Source organism: Oryctolagus cuniculus, chromosome 19, assembly GCF_051225735.1.
Source record: "Oryctolagus cuniculus isolate XC-2025 breed Fujian yellow rabbit chromosome 19, ASM5122573v1, whole genome shotgun sequence".
NCBI classification, from domain to species: Eukaryota; Metazoa; Chordata; class Mammalia; order Lagomorpha; family Leporidae; genus Oryctolagus; species Oryctolagus cuniculus.
Genome location: NC_142885.1, coordinates 61,986,111 through 62,010,796, shown reverse-complemented (window position 1 = coordinate 62,010,796; position 24,686 = coordinate 61,986,111). Strand labels below are relative to the sequence as shown.

Here is a 24,686-nt window from a genome sequence, read left to right as displayed (position 1 = left end):
AAAATGGGGTTAGTAAATAGCACCTACTGTCATGAGGCCATCCGTGTAACTGTCTTAGCATAATACCTAGCATAGAGTAAGTACTAAATAAATTCCAGCTTTTGCTATTGTTGATCAGAAATCAAGCAGACGGAGGTGGCCAATGATGCAGTGGTTAAGACACCACTGTTGATGCCCACGTTCTGTGTCACGGTTCCCGGGTTTGAGTTTAGGCTCCACGTGAGATTCCAGCTTCCTGCTGATGTGCACCTCGGGAGACAGCAGATGATGCCTCACGTCGTTTAGTCATGAACCAGTAGATGAGGGACTCTCCTCTGTCTCTCTGCCTTTCCAAGAAATAAAATAAATAAAACTAAAAAAACCCAAGTAGACGGAAAGTGATGGCTTGATGGAGATCCCACTCAGTGAGGTGATGCCGTATGCTTCCTCCCCCTGTACTTTGCCATAGCTTAGCTGCCGTGAGTCTCATAAAACGTGTCTCCGATTTGCCTGAAGAAAGGACCTCTCCCTTTGGCTGATGTGTCCCGCGGCTCTCAGCCACGACTGCCCACAGCAACATTTTCTTAAAGCTTAGCTCTTGGAGTGTGGACGTTCTCACACAGGGCAGGTGCCTCGCCCTCCCAGCTCTGGAGTGGGCCAGGCCTCCAGTTGTGTTCAGGTTCACCTGCTGGGGTCGTCTTCCCACCTGAGTGAGGAAGCATCAGCTGATGTCATGAGGGCGTTGAACGCAATGTTTCTCATAAAGCACTTGGTGTACAACAAATGGTTGTTTTCAAAGTGGTGGAAACAGGACTGGAGTCTGTATGTGGCTTGTGTAGCGATACCACAGACATGTAGATTTTCTTTATAGCTTTTATATATTTTTGTGGTCACTAGATCAGGATCAGCATATTGGTGATGCTTTAAAAGTTATTATTTATTTGAAAGGCAGAGAGAGGGAGAGAGAGATTGATAAATTGAGAGAGAGAGAAAAAAATCTCTCTCCCATCCACAGGTGCACCTCCTAGGTGTCGGCAGCAGCCTGAACTTCGTCCAAGTCTCCCAAGGTAGTGGCAGGAACGCAAGGGCTTGAGCTGTGTCTGTTACCTGCTGCCTACCAGGGCGCCTGTTAGTAGGAACCCGGAATCTGCAGCAGCAATTGGGCTCAAAACCAGGTTCTCTGACGTGGGTTGCGGGTGTCGCAGGTGGCATCTTAGCCGCCAAATGCCTGCCTTGGTGAGGCCTTTATTTATTTTTTTTGCTGCCACGCCTTGCTTCATTCATGACTGAGCTGTGAGCATTGTCAGTCTGGGTGTTACCAGTGCAGAGTTCATCACAGCTTCCCCTGTGGACTCACTGCTGTTTTCATCCAGACGCTGCTGTAGTGGCCCGAATCCACGTTGTTACGTGGGTTTACGTGGATGCCGCTCTTCCGATATTTCCTCCTCAGGTGTTCCCTCCGCAGCTGCCTTTGTAGTCGTTTGTTCTTCCTTAGAGTGGACTGTATTGATGGGGCTGTCCACTCTGCCCAGGCACCTTCAAGTGTGGTCTCACTTGACTCTAACTCTGTGATATAGATTTTTTTTCCTTCCTTTATAAAAAGTTCATTTTTGTGGGGTCAGATGAGTTTATGGAGTTGGTCCATGCATCTGAGATGAAGATGAAATCAGCTGTTTCCTTCCAAGTCTGTGTTTTTTTTTTTTTTTTTTTTTTTTCTTTATAAGGTTCTTAAACTTTAGCGCACAGAGGAATTATCTGGGGAGTCTATTAAATATTTTCTTAGTGGCCGGCACAATGGGTTAAACTGCCACCTGTGATGTTGGCATCTCATGTTGGAGCGCCAGTTCAAGTCCCGACTGCTCTGCTTTTGATCCACCTGCCTGCTAATGGGCCTGGGACAGCAGTGAGAGATAAGATGGCCCAAGTGCTTGGGTCCCTGTCGCCCAGGTGGGAGATGAGGATGGAGTTTCAGGGTCCTGGCTTCTGCTTGGCCCAGCCCTGGTCACTGTGGCCATTTGGGAAGTTACCAGCAGATGGAAGATCTCTGTCTCTGTCACTCTGTCTTTCAAATAAATAAATCTGTAAATATGCTTTATTCCACGACTCTACCTCTGGGACTTGCCCAGTGGACAAATGGATCAAGAATAAAGCTTGTTTTTTAAGTGTTTAGTTATTTTCACTTATTTGAAAAGCAGAGAGAGAGAGAGAGAGAGAGAGAGAGAGAGAGATGCTTCGTCTGGTTCATTCCCCAAGTGGCCAGAGCGATTAGGGCCGGGCCAGGCCGCGGGTGGGAGCTTGGAACTGCATCTGGAACTTCCATGTCGGTGTCGGTGTCGGGGCTCAGGCACTTGAGCCGTCATCTCCTGGCGCCCAGGCTGCATTAATAGGAAGCTGGGTTGGAAGTGGAGGCGCTAGGACTCCAACTGGCACCCTGATCTGTGATGCGGTATCCCGAGGGGTCGCTTAAGCTGCTGCACCACCACACCCGCTCCTAGGTGGGAATTTAGGACATATTTTCTAAGTCTTTGAGCTTGAGGAGAAAAAGATGCTTTTTATCTTTTGCCACGAAATTGTTGTTGAAACTGTGAGCTCACGACAGCAAGGAAAAGATTAAAAAATCACTTAAGTCCCAAGTGCCCTCAGGGTTTAGATTCCTGAGGGCTGTTCTGGGATGCTGGCCTTCATTGTTACTATCCAGTGGTGGTGGTGGTGGTGGGGGGGGGCGTGCCTCCAGGCTTTGAAAACCAAACAGTTTAGTTAAACTAGATGGCTGACAATTTTTAATTTTGCAGATAACAGGATTTCAGATTCTTGTCCCTTTCTGTGTTTTGAAGGAGTGGTTCTCTTCCTCCAAGAAAAGCGACACAGAGCCAGCAAAATAGGAGAGGAGTTACAGGGGGCCTCTCCGCCTCTTGAAGGTTCCTTTCCCCTGAACGCGGCTGTCCGGCAGGAAAAACCAGCCTGGGTTCTGCACTCCTCCAGTGCTGTTCTCCCCGGGCAAGGTCAGATTTGCCGACAGGGGACGCCCTGCTTGTGTCTCATCCCAGACCCAGCTGTAGCCACAGGCAACTCGCTTGGCCATGAATCGCTTACTATAATTCTTCTGGTACACCTGCTCTGTGGTCCGGCTCGTGCACTTGGACTCCCTTTCTCCTCTCTGGGGAGCCGGTGTCGGTCAGCTCTCACTCATTCCATGTTTACAGCTTCCTTCTCCCTTCCTCCCTCCCTCCCTTCCTCCTTCCCTTCCTCCCTTCCTCCTCCCTCCCTCCCTCCTTCCTTCCTTCCTTCCTTCTCCCTCCCTCCCTCCCTCCCTCCCTAGATTTATTTATTTATTTGTTTGAGAGGCAGAGTTTCATACAGAGGGAGACAGAGAGAGGTTTTCTATCTGCTGGTTCACTCCCTAAGTTGCTACAGTGGCCAGAGCTAGGCTGATCCAAAGCTGCTTCTGGTTCTCCCACATGGGTTCAAGAGTCTGAGCACGTGGGCCATCTTCCACTGCTTTCTCAGGCCATCAACAGAGATCTGGATCAGAAGAGGAGCAGCTGGGACACGAACTGGCGCCCATATGGGATGCTGGCGCCTCAGGTGGAAGGTTAACCCACTAGGCTGCAGCACCTGCCACACTGTCTTTAATCTTCACCACGGCACTTTTCAAAGCCTCAAAATGGCTTGGCTGTTTGTTCCCTAGCTTGTTTTCTGTCTCTGTTCCACCCAGCACCAGCCAGTCCACAGGAGCCTTGCCTGTGTTTACCCCTGTTGCACTCAGTGTGCCTTGCACAGAGCTTGATCCGTGGTGTGTGCTCTGCGAATGCTCACAGCACGGATGGATGGACAGCTCCTAGGAGCTCTAGTGAGCCCCGGCCTCATGGCATTCGGGTGGTTCCGGATCCATGGCACCTGTGGGGAGCACACAGGTCATGGGTCGTGGTTCTCCTGCCACATGAATCCTGTGCTGTGCCCCACATAACTGTCTTGTGGCTGTGCTTCCCAGAGCTTGTTCAGCTCAGGTGTGGTTACCTGGGGAGAGTGGGGAGTCCAGGACCAGACATCAGACTTGGGGGAAGTCAGGACCGCGGACTCAGCGCCTCTCAGTACCAGTGGGACGTGCAGACACGGCAGCTCTCGGCAGTTTCGTCTTCCTGCACGCGTGCTTCTCCTTCCACGGTGAAAGGGCAGCCTTACCCTCAAGAAGCAGCTTGGAGAGGGTGAGAACAGAGAATGAGGGGCGAGGTGGGCACTGGTTTTCCCCTTGGGGGTTCTGAGTAGAGTTCCAGCCTGGTCACTGATATATGTGTGTGTGTGTGTGTTTAAATTTATTTTATTTATTTGAAAGAGTTACAGAGAGAGGGAGAGGCAGAGAGAGGTCTTTCATCCTGTGGTTCACTCCCTAAATGACTACAACAACGGAGCTGGTCCAGACCAAAGTCAGGAGCCAGGAGCTGCTTCTTGTCTCCCTGTGGATGCAGGGTCCCATGCACTTGGGCTGTTTTCCAGTGCTTTCCCAGGCACATGAGCGAGGGCTGGATCGGAAGTGGAGTAGCTGGGACGCGAACTGGCACCCATATGGGATGCTGGCTCTGCAGGCGGTGGTTTAACCTGCTGTGCCACAGCACTGACCCAGATCCGTGTTCTTGAAGGAGCTGATCTCTCAGAGCTTCAGTATTTTCACTTAAGGTGCTAGACAATTACTGATTCCATTTGGAGCTGGAGATGCGTCTTTAAGAGTGTCTAGGCCGCAGAAGGTCAAGATTTGTTAGCAGACACCTGTGGATTAGTTTCTCAAAGTAGGTGAATAACGATGATTGTGGTTGAAGGGTAAACCTCTTTGAAAGCCTTGGAGCCTGTTGTCCTGTTAGCACAGCGTTCATGTGGTTAGAGAGTTTCCTGAGCTTTAAACCGAAACTGCTTAGCAGCCCTGGGACCTGGCCCTACTGCCAGCACCACAAGTCAAGGCAGGACATAGTGGCCAAAGGGTTGATTTCTTAAAATTATAATGTATTGGAAAGTCCAGGAAATAATATATCCAACACCAAATGTATGCACCACTCAGATGTAACAGCTGTTTGTATTTTGCCACATTTATTTCAGACTGAAAAAAGCATCATTCTGAGTTACAGGTGCAGTTGAGGGTGTGCTTACATGCGCATCCCCACAGATGATTCCAGGTCAGCTCTGACACAGCCCCAGTAGTCCTGGGACTGAGTGAGGTGCTGGAGGGGGAGTGGAGAGAGTTTTGGTGGCATAGCAGGTGCATCTGCCTGCTCATGGCATGCTGGGGGAAGGCTGGGATGGATAGCAGCAGCCCCATGGCACACTAGATGGAGAATTGGAGGGGTTGCACCTCAGAAATAAGAGATGGTTTTGAAAGGCATAGTTACACACACACACACACACACACACACACGAGAGAGAGAGAGAGAGAGAGAGAGAGAAAGAGAAAGAAGGAGGGGGATTCAGACACTCCCCAAATGGCTGCAACTGCTGGAGCTGGGGTGATCTGAAGCCAGGAGCTTCTTCTGGATCTCCCATCTGGTGCAGGGGCCCAAGGACCTGTTCCTTCCTCTGCTGCTTTCCCAGGCTCATTAGCAAGGAGCTGGATCAGAAGTGGAACAGCCGGGATTCAAACTGGCGCCCATATGGGATGCTGGCTCTGCAGGCGGTCCTTATCCACTATGCCACAGCTTGCTCTCTCTCTTAAGATTTATCTTTATTATTGGAACGATACAGAGAAGATTAGCATGGCCCCTGCGCAAGGATGACACGCAAATTCGTGAAGTGTTCCATATTTTTAGCGTGTTGTTGATCACTTTCCCAAGTCAATAAATCATTCAAAAGCAAAAAAAAAAAAAAAAAAAAAAAGATTTATCTTTATTTATTTGAAAGGCACAGTTAGAGTGAGAGTGAGTTTTTTTTGTTTGTTTGTTTGTTTTTTTTTTTTTTTTTTTTGGACAGGCAGATTTAGACAGTGAGAGAGACAGAGAGGAAGGTCTTCTTTTTTCTGTTGGTTCACCCCCCAAATGCCTGCTACAGCTGGCGCTGTGCCGATCCGAAGCCAGGAGCCAGGTGCTTCCTTCTGGTCTCCCATGCAGGTGCAGAGCCCAAGGACTTGGGCCATCCTCCACTGCCTTCCTGGGCCACATCAGAGAGCTGCACTGGAAGAGAGGCAACTGGGACAGAATCCACCGCCCCAACTGGGATTAGAACCCAGGGTGCCGGCACCACAGGTGGAGGATTAGCCAAGTGAGCTGTGGCGCCGGCCACGAGTTTCTATCTACTGATTTACTCCCCAAATAGCTGCGTTGGCCAGGGCTATGCCAGTCTAAAGTCAGGAACCAGGCACTTCTTCTAGGTCTCCCACAAGGGGGCAGGGGCCCAAGCAGTTGGACCATCTTCTGCTGCTTTGCCAGGCACATTAGCAGGGAGCTGGATCAGAGGTGGAACAGCTGGGTCTCACACTGGCACTCACATGGTTTGTCGCTGTTGCAGGTGGTTGCTTAACCCACTGTGCCACAGCACTGGCCCTGAGATGGCTTCTGATAAAGAGAAGAGAGGGTGTTGGGTTGCAGGCCCACAGATGACCATGCAGCCGAATGATTTGGGAAAGTGGCAACTCCAAAGTGTTTTATACAGAAGAGGTTTGGTGGTTAGAGATCTTACTGGAAGGGGGTTTGAGAGCATTGTTGTAAAAGTGCATTTTCCTAGCAATCACCCGCTTTGATGAAATTTTGATGTTTATTTGGGAGATTGTATCTGGCTTGTGTAAGAGAGAAAACCCACGTGCCAGTGCTTTCTGTAAGACTGTTCTCTCCTCTGGCAGAAGCGGCGAGTCCAGAGCTGGTGTGATGGCGTCGTGGCCATCAGGGACCCAGGGGCTTCTCTGCCCCTGCTCTGTCCACAGTGCGTGGCTCTCCTCCTGGGATGGCCTCCCCGCGCTCCAGCCCCACGTGTGTGCTTTCTGCAGGCGGAAGCAGGCAGTTGGATGGGCGGAGATGCATCTCCGAGCTGGGCTGCCTACCGATCTGGAGCTTTAAGGAGGAGAAGCTTGCTTGCAGACTGCTCCTGCCCTCCATCACCCCTCTCACAGCTCTCTGGCTACCCTAATGGAAAGGAAGCCTGGGAAATGGGGTTGCGTGATGGACACATAAGGAAAAAGGGACAGTGGACACCGGCACCCTTTGTGCCAGCCCTACTGGGAAAGCTCCACCAAAGACCTGGGGTCAAGGTTGCAAGAGCACCACGTCCCGGGTTCTGGAAGTGGCCGTGTCTCTCTGGCGACCTCCTCAAGGGGCGATGTTTTGTTTGCTGTCCCTGGTTTCATCTCCAGCTGGCTGCTTGCCTCCCCCAAATCATTACGAGAGCAATTGCCTGCGAATAATAAGTATTGATGTGTGATTTTTGTTCATTTCCTTTTTCTTGTTTGGCAGGAAACAAAGGCACAGACAAACAGCAGTGGGACTGCTTCCTCTGCTTCCCGGGCCCTGGCCAGACGCGTGTTTATCCCCGCTGTCGTCGTCCCTTTTCGGGCCGTGTGGGCATTGTGATTACTGTCGGGTGCTTGTCACTCAGCGTCTCCTTCAGTTTGCAGCTCCTCTCCTTCCTGGAGGCTGACAGGTGGCTTGTTTTGTTAAATGCCACTTTGGTTTTGAAGACTGTGCTGTTTTAAGTTTCTAATTACAGCTTTCGTAAGGCAACTGGTCATTTTGCCTCGCTTGAGTGGGTAGCGATGCCTGGTACCTTGGTGAGAGCAGCTTGTCTAAATGCTTTCTCTATCTTGGATTGGATAGGAAAGAGACACCCTCTCGAGAGACAAGGCCCATGCGCCTTTTGGGGTATCTCTCTGGCTGATGGCCTCGCTCGTTCTCCGTCTGCCTCTGGGTTATCTCTGGTTGATGGCCTCGCTCGTTCTTTGCAGAGTGGAAACGCACCACTCTGTTCCCTGTCTGGGGCGCGGCCCCACACCAGCTCCAGTCTTCACACCACCTGGGCTACCACACTCACCAGCCAGATGGCACTGCTCCAGGAAGCCCTCCCCTAGAGCTTAGAGGATGGCTGCCTGTTTCATAGCCCAGTTCTAAAACTGCTGGAGACGATCAGTGGATGTTTAGTGAGTGAAAGCCTAACAGGCCGTCGGGTGTCTTACAGTACAGCAGCTAACGTGCGTTCAGAACCGCACGCCAAGCCTTGTGCTGGCCGCTGAGCAGGCAGCCCGCCCTGTTCCCATCTTATAGGGGAGGAAACTGAAGCTTAGAAAGTTTGGAGCAGTGTGTGTGAGGGGTCCAGACTGAGTTTTGGTCCCCGCCACACACTTTGTGCAAGTGTTAGATTGTCAACATTGCCATCACCGTGGGGCGCTTGGCCCCAGTGCACAGCTGGGAGTGGGAGGGCTTGGACCTTGGAGGCCTTGACCGGGAAGGGAGGAATGCACCTGTCTGCCCCCTGGAGCTCGCACCCTGGGGCCCTGGGTTGTGGGAGAGGGAGTGCTGGCTTTTCCAGGTTGCTGTGAGCTGTGGGACATGCATTTGGGCACTCAGGACCAGACTGACTGCAGGCCTTGCAGGCACACGCCTGAGCTGGAGTTTCTTGCCCCGCCAGGCTCCCCATTACTGTTTCTTTTCTTCTTCTTCTTCTTCTTCTTCTTCTTCTTTTTTTTTTTTTGACAGGCAGAGTGGACAGTGAGAGAGAGAGAGAAAGGTCTTCCTTTGCCATTGGTTCACCCTCCAATGGCCGCCGCGGCTGGTGCACTGCGCTGATCCAAAGCCAGGAGCCAGGTGCTTCTCCTGGTCTCCCATGCGGGTGCAGGGCCCAAGCACTTGGGCCATCCTCCACTGCACTCCCTGGCCACAGCAGAGGGCTGGCCTGGAAGAGGGGCAACCGGGACAGAACCGGCGCCCCAACCGGGACTAGAACCCGGTGTGCCAGTGCCGCAGGCAGAGGATTAGCCTAGTGAGCCGCGGCACTGGCCCCCATTACTGTTTCATTTCTCTTAGATTCTTCCCCCAAATCTCACTGTTTTGAGGACATACTATTTCCAAAACACCATGCTTCCTCCAGATGGAGCCAATTAGGTCAAGCTCCGCTCTACCTTTAATTACTCTTGCCTTCATTTGCATCCGGTTCCTCTCATTATAATGCTATTAGCAGTATGCACCGCCCCCCCCCCCCCCTCCCTGGGCTATCAGGAATGAGCTGGGAGCTGGCGCAGTGACAAGGCCTTGCCTTTGTGGCCTTGGTTGCCTTCTGGGTAAAGCCAAGGGCTTGGAGCTGACAGCAGCCCCCGGCAGCCTGCACTCCACAGGGCCGGCCTTCAGTGGGTTTCAGCCTTTACTGTTGGTAAACAATCTGTGTTTTCTTGATTTGTTAAGAAAATGGAACTCTGTTCATTATGGAGAGTTAAGAAATGGTGGAGATGAGCATGAAAGGAGAAAATAGGAATTATTTGTAAGCCCTCGGGCACGGGTGATACTTTGGAGTGGATTCTGTCAGACAGGTATGGCAGTTGGCTCTTACTCAAACTCAAACTCTTTTTTTTTTTTATTTTTTATTTTTTTGACAGGCAGAGTGGACAGTGAGAGAGAGAGACAGAGAGAAAGGTCTTCCTTTGCCGTTGGTTCACCCTCCAATGGCCGCCGCGGCTGGCGTGCTGCGGCCGGCGCACCGCGCTGATCCGATGGCAGGAGCCAGGAGCCAGGTGCTTTTCCTGGTCTCCCATGGGGTGCAGGGCCCAAGCACCTGGGCCATTCTCCACTGCACTCCCTGGCCACAGCAGAGGGCTGGCCTGGAAGAGGGGCAACCGGGACAGAATCCGGCGCCCCGACCGGGACTAGAACCTGGTGTGCCGGCGCCGCTAGGCGGAGGATTAGCCTAGTGAGCCGCGGCGCCGGCCCTCAAACTCAAACTCTTATTCAAGCTCTTGGGGTCTGCATCTCCTGTCCCAAGGGCTTAGCAAACCCTCCCTGCAATAGTGATTATTTTTTTTTTAAGATTTATTTATTTCAAAGGCAGAGCGACATAGAGGGAGTGTCTCTCTCTCACACACGCACACACACATACACACACTCACACACACACACAGAGTGAGCTGCCATCTGCTGATTCACTCCCCAGATGGTCACAATAGGCAAGGCTGGGCCAGGCTAAAGCTGGGAGCCCAGAGCTGAGTCCAGGTCTCCAGTGTGGACAGCAGGGACCAAAGCACTTGGACCATCCTCCGCTGCCTTCCCAGGCGCCTTAGTAGGCAGCTGGATCAGAAGTGGAGTAGCTGGGTCTTGAATTGGCGCTCCAGTATGGGATGCTGGTGTCACAGTGGCAGTGTGCCCTGCTGTGCCCTAACACCGGCTCCTCCAGCCTTACTTGACACTTGGACTTCTTATGGGCTAAGAAGAAAGCTGATGGAAGAAAAATGATAATAATTGGTGGGGATTTCTGTAGGAAGCGCAGGCAGTGGTGCAGCGTGAGTGGTGTCAGTGTGAGGTCCCTGTCAGGGTGTGTCTGAGATGCCTGGCGCAGAGTTTGGTGGGCATGCCTCCTTCCTCTTCCTTCACTCTTCCAGGGGAAAACAGGGCAGCGTTCATCAGGCAGCTGGTTCTAAGAAGCATTAGGGCGTAAAGACGTAGATTGCGCTGAGGGTGGTGGGGGCAGTGTTGTGGTACAGCTGGTCAAGCCAATGCTTAAGAGACTAGCAACCCGTATTGGAGTGTCAGTTCCAGTCCTGCTGCTATTACAGCTCCCTGCTTATGTGCCTGGGAAAGCCGCAGAAGATGGCCCAAGTGCTTGGCCCCCACAACCTACATAGGATATCTGAAGGGAGCCCCTGGCTGCAGCATCCACTAGTCCTGGCTATTGTGGCCTTGGGGAGTGAACTATTGGATGGAAGATCTCTCTTTGTGTCTCTGTCCAACTCTCTTTCTCTCTCCCCATCTCTCCTCTTCTGCCTTTTAAATAAATAAATAAATACATGTTAAGAGATTTACACCGTGGGTTGTGCCATGGAATGTTCTAGCTCTGCGCTTTGCTCGCAGTATGATCTTGGGCACCTTACTTGGCCCCCTCCCCTCCAGTCCTCTGGATTTCCTTTGGGATCATGTCTGTGGTTGAGTCTTCAAGTTCACTCGTTGTTTCCTTTGCCATTTGCCATGATGCTTTCCTGTGGGTCACATGTAGCCATGAGGGGTGCTGTGAAGCAGTCTCTTTGTTGCGTGCCTAGGTGGCCAAGTGCCAACCCAAACATTGGTGCTTATCTTGCCAAAGGAGGAGGAAAAAGTGGCTCTTGCAGGACATGAGCAGTTGTTGCCACTCGTGTGAGGTTGCAGCTGGTGTGACCTTGCTAAGTGATGACAGTGGCCAGGTCAGCCCAGTGTAGAAATGGGAGCGATGGTCTCTTCTGGGCACTGAGGTCCATGGTAGCATGCCTTGGGCGGGGACTCATGCCCTGTGTTGGGGTGAAACAGGAGTGCTCCTGTTCTTTATGTTTAAGCCACAAGATAACCAAGTGCCTGCTGTCCCATGCTCATCTCCCTGTTCAACCTGAGGTGCCCTTGGAGCAGGGAGAATTGGATTTACCATGGACCCATGTCCCATTTGCCAGCTTTTGGCCAAAACCAGGAGAACCAGATTAAACTGGGATTCAGACCCCGGCCCCAACCCTGGCATGGTGCTCCGTTGTTGTGTCCTCTGGGGATGGTGTCCCTCCGCACCCCTCTTCAGGAATGTGAGGTTTGTAGCTCCCTGGCTCAAGTCACGGTTGTGCCCTCACTCAGGAGCTCACCTTTTTAACTCCTCTTTCTTTGTCATTTGCTCTCTCCCCGGGAGATGAGAATCAGTTTTGTTTTCTCAGTTTTCTCATGACTTGTTATTTCTCTTTCCACCTTCTTGGGACAATTTCTAGGAAGAGTTCTTTGCATGATAGTTGGCATCAAATTAAATATGCATTATGGAAGGTTCCATTTTTTTCTCTGCAATGATAAAAATACTGGTAGAATATATTACAGGGACTTGATTTCAGTGACAGTAATCATTAGATAGCTTGTATTTCATACATAGATTTTCAAATAGTTGAATATTTTAATAGAATTTTAAAAAGGAGTAATACATACTCTTTTTTAAATTTATTTGACAGGTAGAGTTATAGACAGTGAGAGAGAGAGAGAGAGAGAGAGAGACAGAGAGAAAGGTCTTCCTTCCGTTGGTTCACTCCCCAAATAGCTGCTAGGGCTGGTGTGCTGCGCTAATCCAAAGCCAGGAGCCAGGTGCTTCCTCCTGGTCTCCCATGTGGGTGCAGGGGCCCAAGCGCCTGGGCCATCCTCCACTGCCCTCCCAGGCTACAGCAGAGAGCTGGACTGGAAGAGGAGCAACTGGGACTAGAACCCGGCACCTATATGGGATGCCGGTGCCGCAGGCTGAGGATTAACCAAGTGAGCCACGGCGCCGGCCCCATACATACTCTTGATAACAAGTTCAGCAGTACATAGATAGATAACATTAACTCTCCCTGCAGTGGGGTTGCTTTTAGGCAGCCAGTGTTAATCAGTATATGTAAACTCACACAAATCTGTACTGTACAGCTATGTGCATACCTGTTACACCTGTTTTCTTTCCCCCAGAGTGAGATTACAATCTATTCCAGGGGTTGCACACAATGGGTAAGAACACAGACCTTTTTTCGTAAATAAAGTTTTATTAGAATGTAGCCACATCCCCTCATTACTGCCTATATTTGCTTTTGGGCTGCAGTGGGACAGTGGAACAGTTCCCAGCAGAGAGCACACAGCCTGCAAACACAGAAACACACACCAGTCTTCCCCTTTAAGGAGAGCGTTCACTGACCCAAATCCCCCCGGCCCTTTGCAATGAATGATGTATCACTTACCAGTTGTCAATCAGCCTCCTGACCATAGACCGAGATGTAAATCAGTTTGAAAAAATCTGCCTGCAGAGTGAACTGCGGCTGTACTTTATAAAGCAGTCCCTTACAGACTGCACTGGCAATGCTCCCAGGCTTTTGCCACCACAGACAGGTCGTAGTGAGCCTCATCCTTGTGTGTCCTTGTATCCAGGGACTTGACTCTGGTGGGAAAGATGTGCAGACGTGAGGCCGCTGAACGAGAGTGCATGGGTGCAGCATCCGTCTGCTAGTCACCTTCATCATCACATGTCGTCTCTGACCTTTTTTTCAGCTCTTGGTGCTACAGCCAGCTGTAAGAACTACACTCAGCATGCGTACCTGTGTTGGTGTTATGTAACAGGGACACAGCTTTCCTGGAAGAATGCTTAACCTTTACCGTGTGCACAACATTCTTGTGTTTTACATGCTGCTCTGCTCGCTTTTAATAAACACCAGTTGTGACACTCACTGATGATTCTCCCCGCCCGCTAACGAGATGTCACCTGCAGTTGGAAGACTTGGTTCACAGGCAGGGGCAGCAGTCTGGATGGTGGTTAAGAATCTGGGTAAGAAGTAGGATATTTATAGATTCAGGCTGTTCTTCTTTTCCCCCCTTAGTGTCAGCATTATTCTTCTCTCTGAAAACTCTTGTGTGTTTTTAATATAATGTGTCTTTTTAGATCCAAGTTGGGACACAGTTCAGTTTCCAGGATCGTCCTCTGATTGTCTTGCTTCTCAGAAGAGAGTTGGATGGGGGGCTTTGCAGGTTCACAGCCAGTTGGTCTTCTCTTGGGCCCAGCAGAGTCACTTCTGTGTTGCTTCTGACCACCCCTGGCTTCATCAACACACCCACATCCTCACTACCTGCCCTGGCCTTAGCTGCACCCCACACCCAGCTGTGTGTCCTGCTTTGCCGACTTTGCACGGACCAGCTGTGGGAACTATGACTCTGCGATGACCTGAGGTTTATTAAGGCCTGCGGCCTTGTTTGAGTAATTAGAATCCCCCCATCTTTGGCTGACGGTAGAATCCAGTGGAAGGCAGCAAGAATGTGTATTATCTCATAGAGTTTGTGAGCCCTGGGGCACAGCTCTATCTTGATCCACCTGCTCAAATAGTTTTCTAGGAGGATACGTCACTCTGCGTGTTGATTCTGCCTGCCCGGTAGGTTTGTTTCCTTTCTAGTGGGGCTCTGTCTCCTGGAGGGAAGCAGGCAGGGTAATGTGTGTACTGGCACAGAGGCCTTGGGAGCCTGGGGCCTGGAGGGGGTCTCCGGGGGCAGGAAGAAGAGCTGAGCGGCAGGCTGGGGTCAGAGCAAGGAGGCCACTCTGGGGCTGCTAAGGGCTTGAATTTTGTCCTCTGGGCTCCGGCACCTGGGGAGCAATGGAAGGAGGGAAGCGCTGTGAACTGATGGGCGTGACCCCCACCCCGTGCTAACTGCCTGTGCGCAGTGTGGCTTCTGTGCCTGTCACAGCTGGGCTCTGCCTCTACAGGACTGCGTACTTAGGCACCTATGATCGGTCCCTTCTCTTTCTTTTTTCATTTTTTTTGCAATTTCTGACATTGTTTGAATTTAATGATTCATATTACGAATTATTCATGAAAATGATCTTTTAAGCTTCCTATAATAGCTGAAATTATCCTTCATTAGATTCTGACAGTTCCTGTGATGGGTGTAATTATAAAAAAATATTCTTAGGCCAGCTATATTCTGCAGTGTAAAAATTACGCAAATGAGCAGTGGATAAGAATAGAAGCTGAGCGGGCCAGGCAGAGTTTCTGGGAGAAGGGGGCGTCGTCGTCACAGACTTTCTCGCCGTGAGTAGCTCCACACTGCACATGTCAGTGTGTGCTTCTTCCCGTCTGTCTCGATGCCCGCTCTCTCCCCATTGGCACGGGAGCAAAGTAGTTCTAGTGCCCTGAATGGTTCGTAGCTGTGCCCGTGTGTGAAGCGTGTGCTGGAGGAGTGTCCCCCCCACCCCATTGTGCTCAGCATTTCCCGCGCAGTGCGCCAGGGATCTTGGTTCCTTCTGCGTGGTGGCGAGCTCCCTGCTGACTCGGGGATGCAGTGGAGGGAGGGGAGTGGAGGGTGGGGGCAGGACACTGCTCTGTCTGGGTAGTCAGGACTTGATCTGGGTCATGAGCCTGGGAAGTCAGGACTTGGTCTCCGTCGTGTCCACAGGATGACCGGGTGGGTGTCAGTGGCATATAGGGCTGTCCTGCTTCTTGGCTTTAACCTTGGCAAGTGGCGGGGCGGGGCGCGTTGCACACACCTGTGTTGAGACATCCTTGCCCTGGCCCTGTCTGTCTCCTCTCCAAGGGCTCTGTTGAAGGTGCCCCGCCCACCTCTACCTCATGTGGTCCTGAGCTTCCTTGGGGGCTCTGAGAGAGGTTGCTTGTCTCAGGGCACCGCCACTGACCAGGGGTCTCAGTTCCGCTGGCCAGCCATGCTCAGGGCGAAACTCTCCCTGTCCCTGTCTATGAATGGTGTCTTCCAGCAAACCTCTGGCAGGAGAGGGTGGTCAGACAGGACAGAGAACACTGAGGTGGTCTCAGGTCTGTGCCAGGCTCTGTTTCAGGAATGGCACGTTTGCCCGTGTCATCTCACGTTAGTCCTGCGTACTTGGGTGATGTTAGGGTCTTCGCTCTGTAAGTGAGCAGTCACAGAGCTCATGCCACTTGCCTGGGATCACCCAGGAAGTGTGAAGCACCATGGGAAATCTCCACTGATTGGCAATGGGGAGGAGCTGGGAGGAATGCCGGAGCCGCCGCCCTGGGAGGTTCTCCAACAAGCGTGCTCCAAGCCTCTCCTGGCCTTGTCGCCTCTTCTGCCTTCTGCCTGTTTCCCAGGTAGGCTGAGGACGCCCGCCGTGCTGCCTCCTCTCTGCCGAGGTGGGAGCTTGTCCTGACTGCGCCTGAGCTGGCCCTCCTTGGCGTTTGGTTTCTTGCAGAACGTGGACAAATCTCAAGCTGCCCCTGAAGCACGTGGGGCAGCTGTTCACTGTGGTGTCTTAGAGGTTAGAGGTTGGCCATCAGTTTTCAAGGCCCAAGTATTTCAGGATTTTTAGCTGGTCCCTGTTTGCCTGCCCTCCATCTTTCTGCCCCCTTTCCCCTTCTTTCCCCTCTTCCTCCTTCCCTCTCCAGTCTTAAAAAGTAAAAACTGTGAAGAACTAGACCCCAGGCTGCACTCACCTTTGCAATTCTCCACCCCTGCTGCAGATACTTGTTGGTGTTAAACTAAGTCTCTTTAAAAGGTGACTGTTGGGGCTATTCTTACGGCCCAGTGGGTTAGGCTGCCACCTGCCATGCTGGTACCCCGTGTAAATGCCAGTTCAAGGCCCAGCTGGTCTCCGTTTATCTTGCACCATTCTTGATGGTTCCCAGCCTGCTCCAGGCACACTGGTCTTCTGGAAACTTCTGAGAGATGCCGAGCTCGTGAGGTTGAGGATGACAGTCATTTGTTTCTCTTGCTGCCTTTCCCACAGCGTCCAATTTTGTGAGGAAGAAAGACCACTGATGTGTGCGTTCCAGAGCCGCTGGCTCGGCACAGCTTCTCCATAGGCCTCTGCTGTTGACGAGAAGAAAACTAGAGCTGCTGTGCTGTGTTGTGGTGATGCTCTGTGGTTTGCAGAGAGCACTCTTCTTTATTTTTTGTTTTTAAGGATTTATTTATTGGAGAGAGAGAGAGACCGACCTGCTAGTTTACTCTCCAAATGGCTGCAATAGCTGAGGTTGAGCCGAGCCAAAGACCAGAACCAGGAACTCCATCCAGGTCTCCCACACAAGTGTCAGGAACTCAAGTACTCGAGCCATCATCTGCTGCCTTCCCAGGTGCATTAGCAGGGAGCTGGATTGGAAAGGGGAGTAGCCAGGACTTGAACCCCTGCTCTGGTACGGGATGTGGGTGTCCCATGTGTGGTAACCTGCTGTGACCCAACACTTGCCCCAGAGTGCAGTCTTAGCAACCCCTGCCATCCTATTGAGATGACTAGTCAGGGCTGTTACTCTTCTCACTTAGTAAGCACAAAAACCGAAGCGCAATGCAGAGTGCCCAACCAGCAAGCTGCAGAGCTGGGAATTGAGTTTAAGTCTTTGGATTCCAAATCTGGACTCCAGCTGTTGTCCACCCCCCTTCCTTTTTTTTTTTTTTAAATTTCAAAAATTCATTTATTTAACTGGCAGTGTGACATAGAAATCTCCCATTCCCTGGTTCAGTTCCCCAAAGCCTACAACGACTGGGGTTGGCCTGGGTTGAAGCTAGGAGCTGGGAGCCTGTAGGTGGTGGCAGAGACCTGAGCACTTGAGTCCTCCCAGGCTGTACCTTCGCAGGAAGCTGGAATCTTGGGAGCTGAGCCGGGACTCAGACCCAGGCACTAGGATATGGGATGTGGGCATGCCTAGAGGATGCTGTGTCAAACATTTGTCCCAGAGTTTTATTCTTAACTGTGGCTAGATGTGTATCATAGTGAAGCTACCACTTGTCCGTATTTTCAAGCTTCCAATCCAGGGGCACGCACCACGTTCCCAGTGCCGTGCAGCCGTCACCACCACCCGTCTTCAGAACTCTGTCAGCAAAACTGAAACATGAAACTGCAGCCCTCGCCTCCAATGCTCTCCCCCACCACCTTGCTGTTTCTTTTTTTAAAAAATCAGGTGAGAGCAGTGTGCTAGTCATTGAATTGAAATCTGCCTTGCCTGGTGGTCTGGCCCTGTGGGCAGGTCCAGTGGGCCCACAGGGCTCCTCTTGCATTTTGCCATCCTGGTGGTGACCATTTGCTGAGGGCCTCCTCTCTGCCAGGTGAAGCGCTCGGTGGTCGTTACTGGATGGGATCCTTAGCCCAGAGCTTCCTGGGGGTTCTCATCGCTCCCCAGTTCTCCTTGCGAAGAAGCCGAGTCTCTGGGAGGTTAAGCAGATTTTTTTTCCCCCAAAGATTTATTTATTTTATTTGAAAGGCAGAGTTACAGAGAGGCAGAGGCAGAGAGAGAGAGAAGTCTTCCATCCAGTGGTTTACTCCCCAAACGGCTGTAGCAGCTAGAGCTGGGGCTGATCCAAAGACAGGAGCCAGCGGCTTCTTCCAGGTCTGCCATGCAGGTGCAGGGACCCAAGGACTTGGGCCATCTTCCACTGCTTTCCCAGACCATAGCAGAGAGCTGGATCAGAAGTGGAGCAGCCAGGACTTGAACCGACGCCCATGTGGGATGCCGGCACTGCAAGTGATGGCTTTATCTGCTACGCCACAGCACTGGCCCTGGTTATGCAGCTTGTTTAAGGCCCTGTCGGTAAAGGAGGAGAGAACGGAGACAGGCCCAGGTCTGCTGGGTACAGAGCCACAGCTTTCAACTCTTGCCCAGGGAGATGGCTTTGTGTTTGAAGCCTGCGTCTCCTGGCCCGAGTGCTGGTAGGGACAGGCTGGTGAGTGGTTTCTCCCTCTCCTTTCTTGATCTGCGTGTCCAGTACTAACTGCCTGAGGAAGATTTGCTGGGGCACCTGGCATTAGACATTTACTTGATGTGGGAATAATGCATCTCTCCTTGCTTCTCCTGTCTTCCTCATTCCCTCTCCTCTCTTTTTGCTTCATTGCTTTCACGACAAGTTTATTGGGCTCTTGCCCGAGGCCAGGCCCCATGAGGAATGCAGAGGGGGCACCCTAGTGCTCACAGCCCAGCGGGGAGACAGGTGGGCCATCACCGCGCATGTATTCCCTGATTTGGGGCTGAGGAGGGTCCAGGGAGCACCATGGACAGCACTTAGCCCATTGTGGATATAGCTGGGGCCTCCGGGAAGGTGGAGAAAATGCTGTCTGGTCGGAGGGAGAAGACTGAGTGGGGATTAGGGGTTCTCCAGGAGAGGAGAGGGAGTGGGGTGGCCACAGCTTTCTGAAGGGCCCTCAAGAACTCGTCCACCCTCTAATCAGAAGTTTGGTTTGCTGTAATTGCACACAGGCACAAAACCAGGCAGTCCCAAGACAAGCCTAGGAGCTGCAAGTTCTGTGTCCTGGCTGCTTCCACAGTGCCGCAGGAATGAGCCCAAGGCAAAGCTGACGGTGGGTGAGGAGCAGGGGCAGCTCCCGTGAGCTGTGCGTTCACAGGGCCAGCTCCGGATTAAGCCTGGGCCCCTGAGGGTGAGGACGACTGGGCTTCCTGCGTGTTCTGCTGTACTCCAGCGAGGCTAGGGTGTGTTCATTGCATTCCAGCGCTCCTCCTACTGCCATCCAGAATCTCTTCTGACATCTTTGTTCTTTTCAGAATCTAATTTATTTGATTTATTTTTTGAAAGGCAAAGAGATACCTTCCATCTGCTGGTTCACTCTCCAAATACCCCCAACAGCTAGAGCTATGGCAGGGTAAAACCAGGAGTTTGGAAGTTATTTTAGGCTCTCATATGGACGGCAGGAACCCAAGTACTGAGTCTGCTGCCTCCCAGGGTGTGCACTAACAGGAAGTTAGATCAGAAGTGGCACCCAGGGACTCCACTGTGGAATGCGGGCACCCCTAGTCATGTCTTAGCTGCCGTGCCACAATGCCCACCCCTGACATTCATATTTGAAGTAATGGAACCTTTAGTGTTGGTCAGAGATAAAGGCAGTGGAAGTGTTACTAAACCTCTCAAGGGCATTGTTCCTCCTTGGCTCTGGGTGTGTCATAAAGTCTGCTGCGGGTGTCTGGGTCAGCCCAGGTGCGTGCTGCAAGGTGGAGGCAGTTTGAAGTCCTTTTCCGAATTGTTGGAAGATTTAAGGGACCAACTCTGAGCAAAGCCCAAATGAGCCTTTTTATTATTCCTGAACTCAGCAAGCTCCCCTCATCCATGAAAAAGTGTGTTGACTTTCCGACACCCGGCTGCACAGCAACTTGGCCATCTTTGTCGTAGTTAACTTTCGCAGTGATGCACTGGGGCTCATAAAGAGGCCCTCCTGTTAGCCAACCAGTTAGACAGCCCTCGAACTCTGTGTTTTACCCTGGGCAACCAGCCAGCATCCAGCCCTCCTCCTCCAGCCTCCTCACAAGGGCCGACTTCATCCAGGGTACCAAGTCCCTTGCATAAAAATGACTTCCCTGCTGTCCCACTCCTTCCTCCCGATTAATCCTGGTGATGATTAATCTCTTTGCACTTACGTTGTCTGAAGAATGGTCTTATCCAACGCTCTGGAGATTTGCAAAGTGCTGTATGTGTTCGATGTCAATATGCAGCCACCCAGAAAGGTGCAGAATAAAATGAATTAATACCGTCTGAGAGATTGAGACGTTGTAACCCGCAGAGGCCCAGAGGTGAGGTGTGTGCTGGCAGGAAGCGTGAATCACCGCCCCGCAGCTCAGGGGCTTCTCATGGTTTTTTAATGGCCCCATGAAAATGAATGTGCACCATTAAGGTAAACTCTTTAAAAATTAAGGCTTTTGTAATTCTGTGAGTCTAAAAGGGAGGAATGGAGGGAGGGAGAGGGAGAGAAAGGAATCTGGACTGTGTGAGGGGTGGGAGGCAGCTCTCCTGGCTGACTGGGTCAGCACGGAGCTGCGGGTGCTGGGTTTAATTTTGAAAGGGGGCTGTGGGTTCCAGGGCGTGCTGACTGCCTTGGACTGAGCCTTCAGGTCTTGGCAACTGTTATTTCACACCAGATCCCCTGGTTAGCTGATCCCACCTGCAGGCCGCAGGGTCTGGTTAGAGCCTTTGACTCAGACCTGATATTAGTCTGTCTTTGGATGCTTGCATCAGCTGGGATTAGCGACCAGGACTGTGAGGATGCAGACTCCCCCTGGTGGCTTCTGTGTCACTGTCACCAGGGGGTGCAGGAGGCAGGCTGTTGCTCTTCCTTGCCCTGCTCTGATTCTCCCTGTGGTTGGCAGCAGCTCTGCGAAGCACATTCCTTGCCTTTGTATTCTGTTTACTTTTGGGACCCCTGACCCCACTCAAATGATCTTTGCCTCCTCGATAGTGCAGTGTGGCCTCTTTTTATTTTTTTTTATTTGACAGGTAGAGTTATAGACAGAGAGAGACAGAGAGAAAGGTCTTCCTTCCATTGGTTCACCCCCCAAATGGTTGCTACAGCCGGTGCACTGCGCTGGTCCGAAGCCAGGAGCAGGTGCTTCCTTCTGGTCTCCCATGTGGGTGCAGGAGCCCAAGCACTTGGGCCATCCTCTACTGCCCTCCTGGGCCACAGCAGAGAACTGGACTGGAAGAGAAGCCACCGGGATTGGAACCCGGCGCCCAATGGGATGCCAGTGCCGCAGGCGGAGGATTAACCGAGTGAGCCACGGCGCTGGGCCGCAGTGTGGCCTCTTAGAAGCTGGACGCTGCACACTTGGGTGCCACTCACCTCTGTGGGTGATACTTTCCCCGATCAGCTTCCTGGCATTTCTTGGGATTCTTTTTATAGTAGACAAGGGCTGAAAGTCATACACATAACAGTGACCAGCTCAATTCAGTCAGCATTCATTGAGTGTCCTTTCTGTGTCAGGTCCTGGGAATGAACTGGTGCTCATCTTAAGGAAATTTGTGTGTGGTGGGGAGTAAGTCCTCTAAGCCTCTGCTATTCAGAGTGAGACCGGGGACCAGCTGGCATCGTCTTCTGGGAGCCTCTTAGGCCTCAGAACCTCATGCCCACCTCCACGTCTGCCTCAGAGTCTGCATTTCCCTGGCCCCGGGGTGAGTTGTGCTCATGTGAGTGTGAGAGGAGCGGCTCTAAGTCTCTGTAGGTAGATGGAGGACAGACGGGGACACATGTGGCTCTTGGTCCCCCGCCTGTGCCCATGGCAGACATTACTAGTCAAACAAGATACTTTACTCAAATTCTCAGGGCAGTGTTCCTGGTAGCCACTTGCAGGAGATTAGAGTAGGGTCTGGAGATCAAGATCAGCTGCTGTGGCCTGTGTGGTTTCCTCTTAGCTGGCCAAGAGCAGCCTTGTCACTGCAGTTGCTCTCCCGGACCCCCATGTCCGTCCTCCCCCCGCCAGAGTTTTCTTTTAAGCATACATATGTGATCATATACTTCCTTGCTTCAGACCCGTTAGTGACTTCCCATTGCAGGTAAACCCCATGTTCACCATCATGGCTCGCAAGACCTTGCCTGGCTTGGCCGCTGCCCACCTTGCTAGCCCCGTTTTGGGCCTCTTGTGCTCTGCCCACTGTCCTCTTCCTGCTTTGCCTCATTACAGTCCCTGGCGCGTGCTATGCTCTTGCTACCTTGGGCTGGGACAGACCCGAGTCACCATCTCTTGAGTCTTCCCATCAGGAAGCTGGGCGTAGAGATTTGCTGTGCCTGGGGCCGTGTGGCCCATCAGAGCAGGAGGTCTTCATTTAAGAGCCCAGGGTGCTGTGTGAGATCCCTCCCCACAGTGAACTACGTGGGGGAGCCTCCCGTGGGTCGCTGATGCTTCCTGTTCCCTGGAAGAACGTCTCCCTGGCTGCTCATCTCTCTTGATCCCCACATGCCTTGTAGGTCCTCAGTCTTCACGGCTGAACTTGAACCTGTCCCCTCCTTCCAAAGGCTTCCCTGGCCTCCCCACTAACGCCGCCCCGGTTCTGTCCCCTCTTCCAGCATCCCGGTTTGTGTCAATTTCCAGTTAACCTTACCCCACACTGAAAGCACCAGCAAGTGCACGGCACATAGAAGGTGTTCTGGATGCTCCGTGAACAAATGCCGGAAGTAGGAGGACGGCCCTCGGGGTTTAGGCCGTGTTTGGGCCTGAGCACACGTGTGGCCGATCCTCACTGTGCATGGCGAAGCCAAAAACACGAGAGGCGTGGTCTCCCCGAGATTGAGCGGCCAGTTGAACCCAGCAGGGGTTTGGGCCAAAGCATAGATGCTTCTGTTACCTACCCCGTGGACCACAGCAGATGACCCCAAGCATCTTTCCTACCATTTAAAATCTGTAAACATTCTCTTTGAAGGAGGCTATGTTTTTAGATTATCTCATGACCTTCACTTTAATCAAGTGAGATGCTTGGTGCGTTCGTTGGAGACCTTCCATCCAGGGGATTTAGGGGGTGGTGGGAGACAGACGGCCTCTACCAGGTGATGTCTTCAGCCACACAGAAAGGGAGGAGCCGCACTGGCTCTGAGGTCGCATCAGCCTGCCGTGTCGGTCGACTTTGCCGGTGCCTGCCATCTCAGGCCCCAGTGCTGGCTGGACCCCTGAGAGAGCAGTGATGCAGCTGCCTGCCTTCTTTCTGGGATGGGGCTCAGCAGACTTGCCCTGGAAATGGTCTCGGCTTTGCTGGCCAAACAGCCCTCTGGCTGTGGCATAACCGTGGCATTACGTAACCGGCAGCCGTGGCTGTGTGCCTGTGAACCCTGATTTATGAAGCTCGGTGTTGGCTGGATTTGGCCTGAGCGCTCTAGTGTGCGCACCAGTGTTCTAGCATGTCTGATTAAGCAAAGCACACCCATCATGAGAAGGGAGATAGCTTTCCCCTGCTGTCCACATGGGCTTCCAGATGCCCGGGAAGACGCCTTTGTGAGCTGGTCTGAGGCAGGAACCGGTTCTTAAACTTGTCTTAGGCTTCCTGTTTGGACAGAGATTCTGCAACGATTTATCAGTCACAAAAAAATAGCTTTTATTTCCCAAACAGTCATGTTCTCTTTAGCAGTGACCCATCTGCTCAGCCCTTGGCGGTGTGGAGGGCGCATCGTGTGCAGACACAGGCACGGCGCGAGGTGGCAGAGTGTCAGCTGGTCCTGTTTCCTGACTGACAGCCTGTTTGGGGAAACTCAGCAGTCTGCAGATGGGCCCCTCCACCTTGCCCAGAGGCTGGGAGGTCCCGTCAGCATTACAGGAAGTTCCAGTTTTCTTGGTGATAGACCAAACAAGGCTGAGCTGGGCACACGCTAGCATTTAAAACAAAACAGCAGCTAATAGGAGGTGGTGGGGCTCGCATGTTCCTAATGCTCACCTTTGAGATATGTCGGAAACAATATGCAAAACCAAATCCAAGTGAGAATTGCTCTGTCACCTAGAAGTGATTTGGGCTGCGAGTAACTATTGTATCTTCTTAAAAAAAATAGTTTTTTGAGGGACAGAAGAGGTTCTCATTTGCTGTTTCACTTGTGGAAGTTAGGAGTTCGGAACCCGATCAAGGTCTTGGATGTCAGTGGTGGAAACTCAATTACTTAGGCGTCACCACCGCCTCCCAGGGTCTACATTAGCAGGAAGCTGGAGTCAGGAACCAGAGCTGGGCATTGAATGCGGGCATTTCGATGTGGAACACAGGTGTCTTAACTGCTAGGCCAAATGTCTGTCCCCGGTTGTGTCTTTTAGGAATGAGAGTTGAGGGCTGGCATTATGGTGCAATGGGTTACAGCCATGACCTCCAGCACTGGCTTCCCATGTGGGCACTGGTTTGTGCCCTGGGTGCTCCACTTTCAGTCCAGCTCCATGCCAGTGCACCTAGGAAAGCAGTGGGGAAAGGCCGAAGTCCTTGGGCCCCTGTACCCACGTGGAGACCGGGAAGAAGCTCCTGGCTTTGGCCTCGCCTAGCCCAGCCATTGCAGCCATTTGGGGAGTGAACAAGAGGATGGAAGACCTCTCTCTCTCTCTCTCTGTCTCTCTGTCTCTGTCTCTGTCTCTCTCTCTTTCCTCTCTCAATAACTTTGACTTTCAAATAACTAAATCTTTAAAAAGAATAAGAGTTTATTTCTTCCATATCAAGTCATTTAAAGGCTAAACTGGCTGATGAAGAAAGTGAGGCACAGGTTGACTAGCAAGGTACATTCCAGAGCTTATTCATTCAACAGAAATCAGGGAGGCCAAGCTTCCGCCAGATGCCTTGTGCCCTGTGCGGATGCCTTTGTGAAGGCAAAGCCGAGCTCCTGCTGTGCACACGGCATTGTGCCTT

The 24,686-nt window shown here is 52.0% G+C and overlaps 1 protein-coding gene and 1 non-coding gene across 9 annotated transcripts in view; both read left to right on the top strand.

The window, feature by feature from the left end:
• The window catches only part of SNX29 (sorting nexin 29), a 473,360-nt gene that overhangs the window by 212,494 nt on the left and 236,180 nt on the right, over positions 1-24,686 (top strand). The window lies entirely within an intron of this gene.
• On the top strand, positions 5,664-5,769 carry LOC127491503 (U6 spliceosomal RNA). Its single transcript, XR_007920223.2, has one exon. It is a non-coding gene; the product is annotated as a U6 spliceosomal RNA (small nuclear RNA).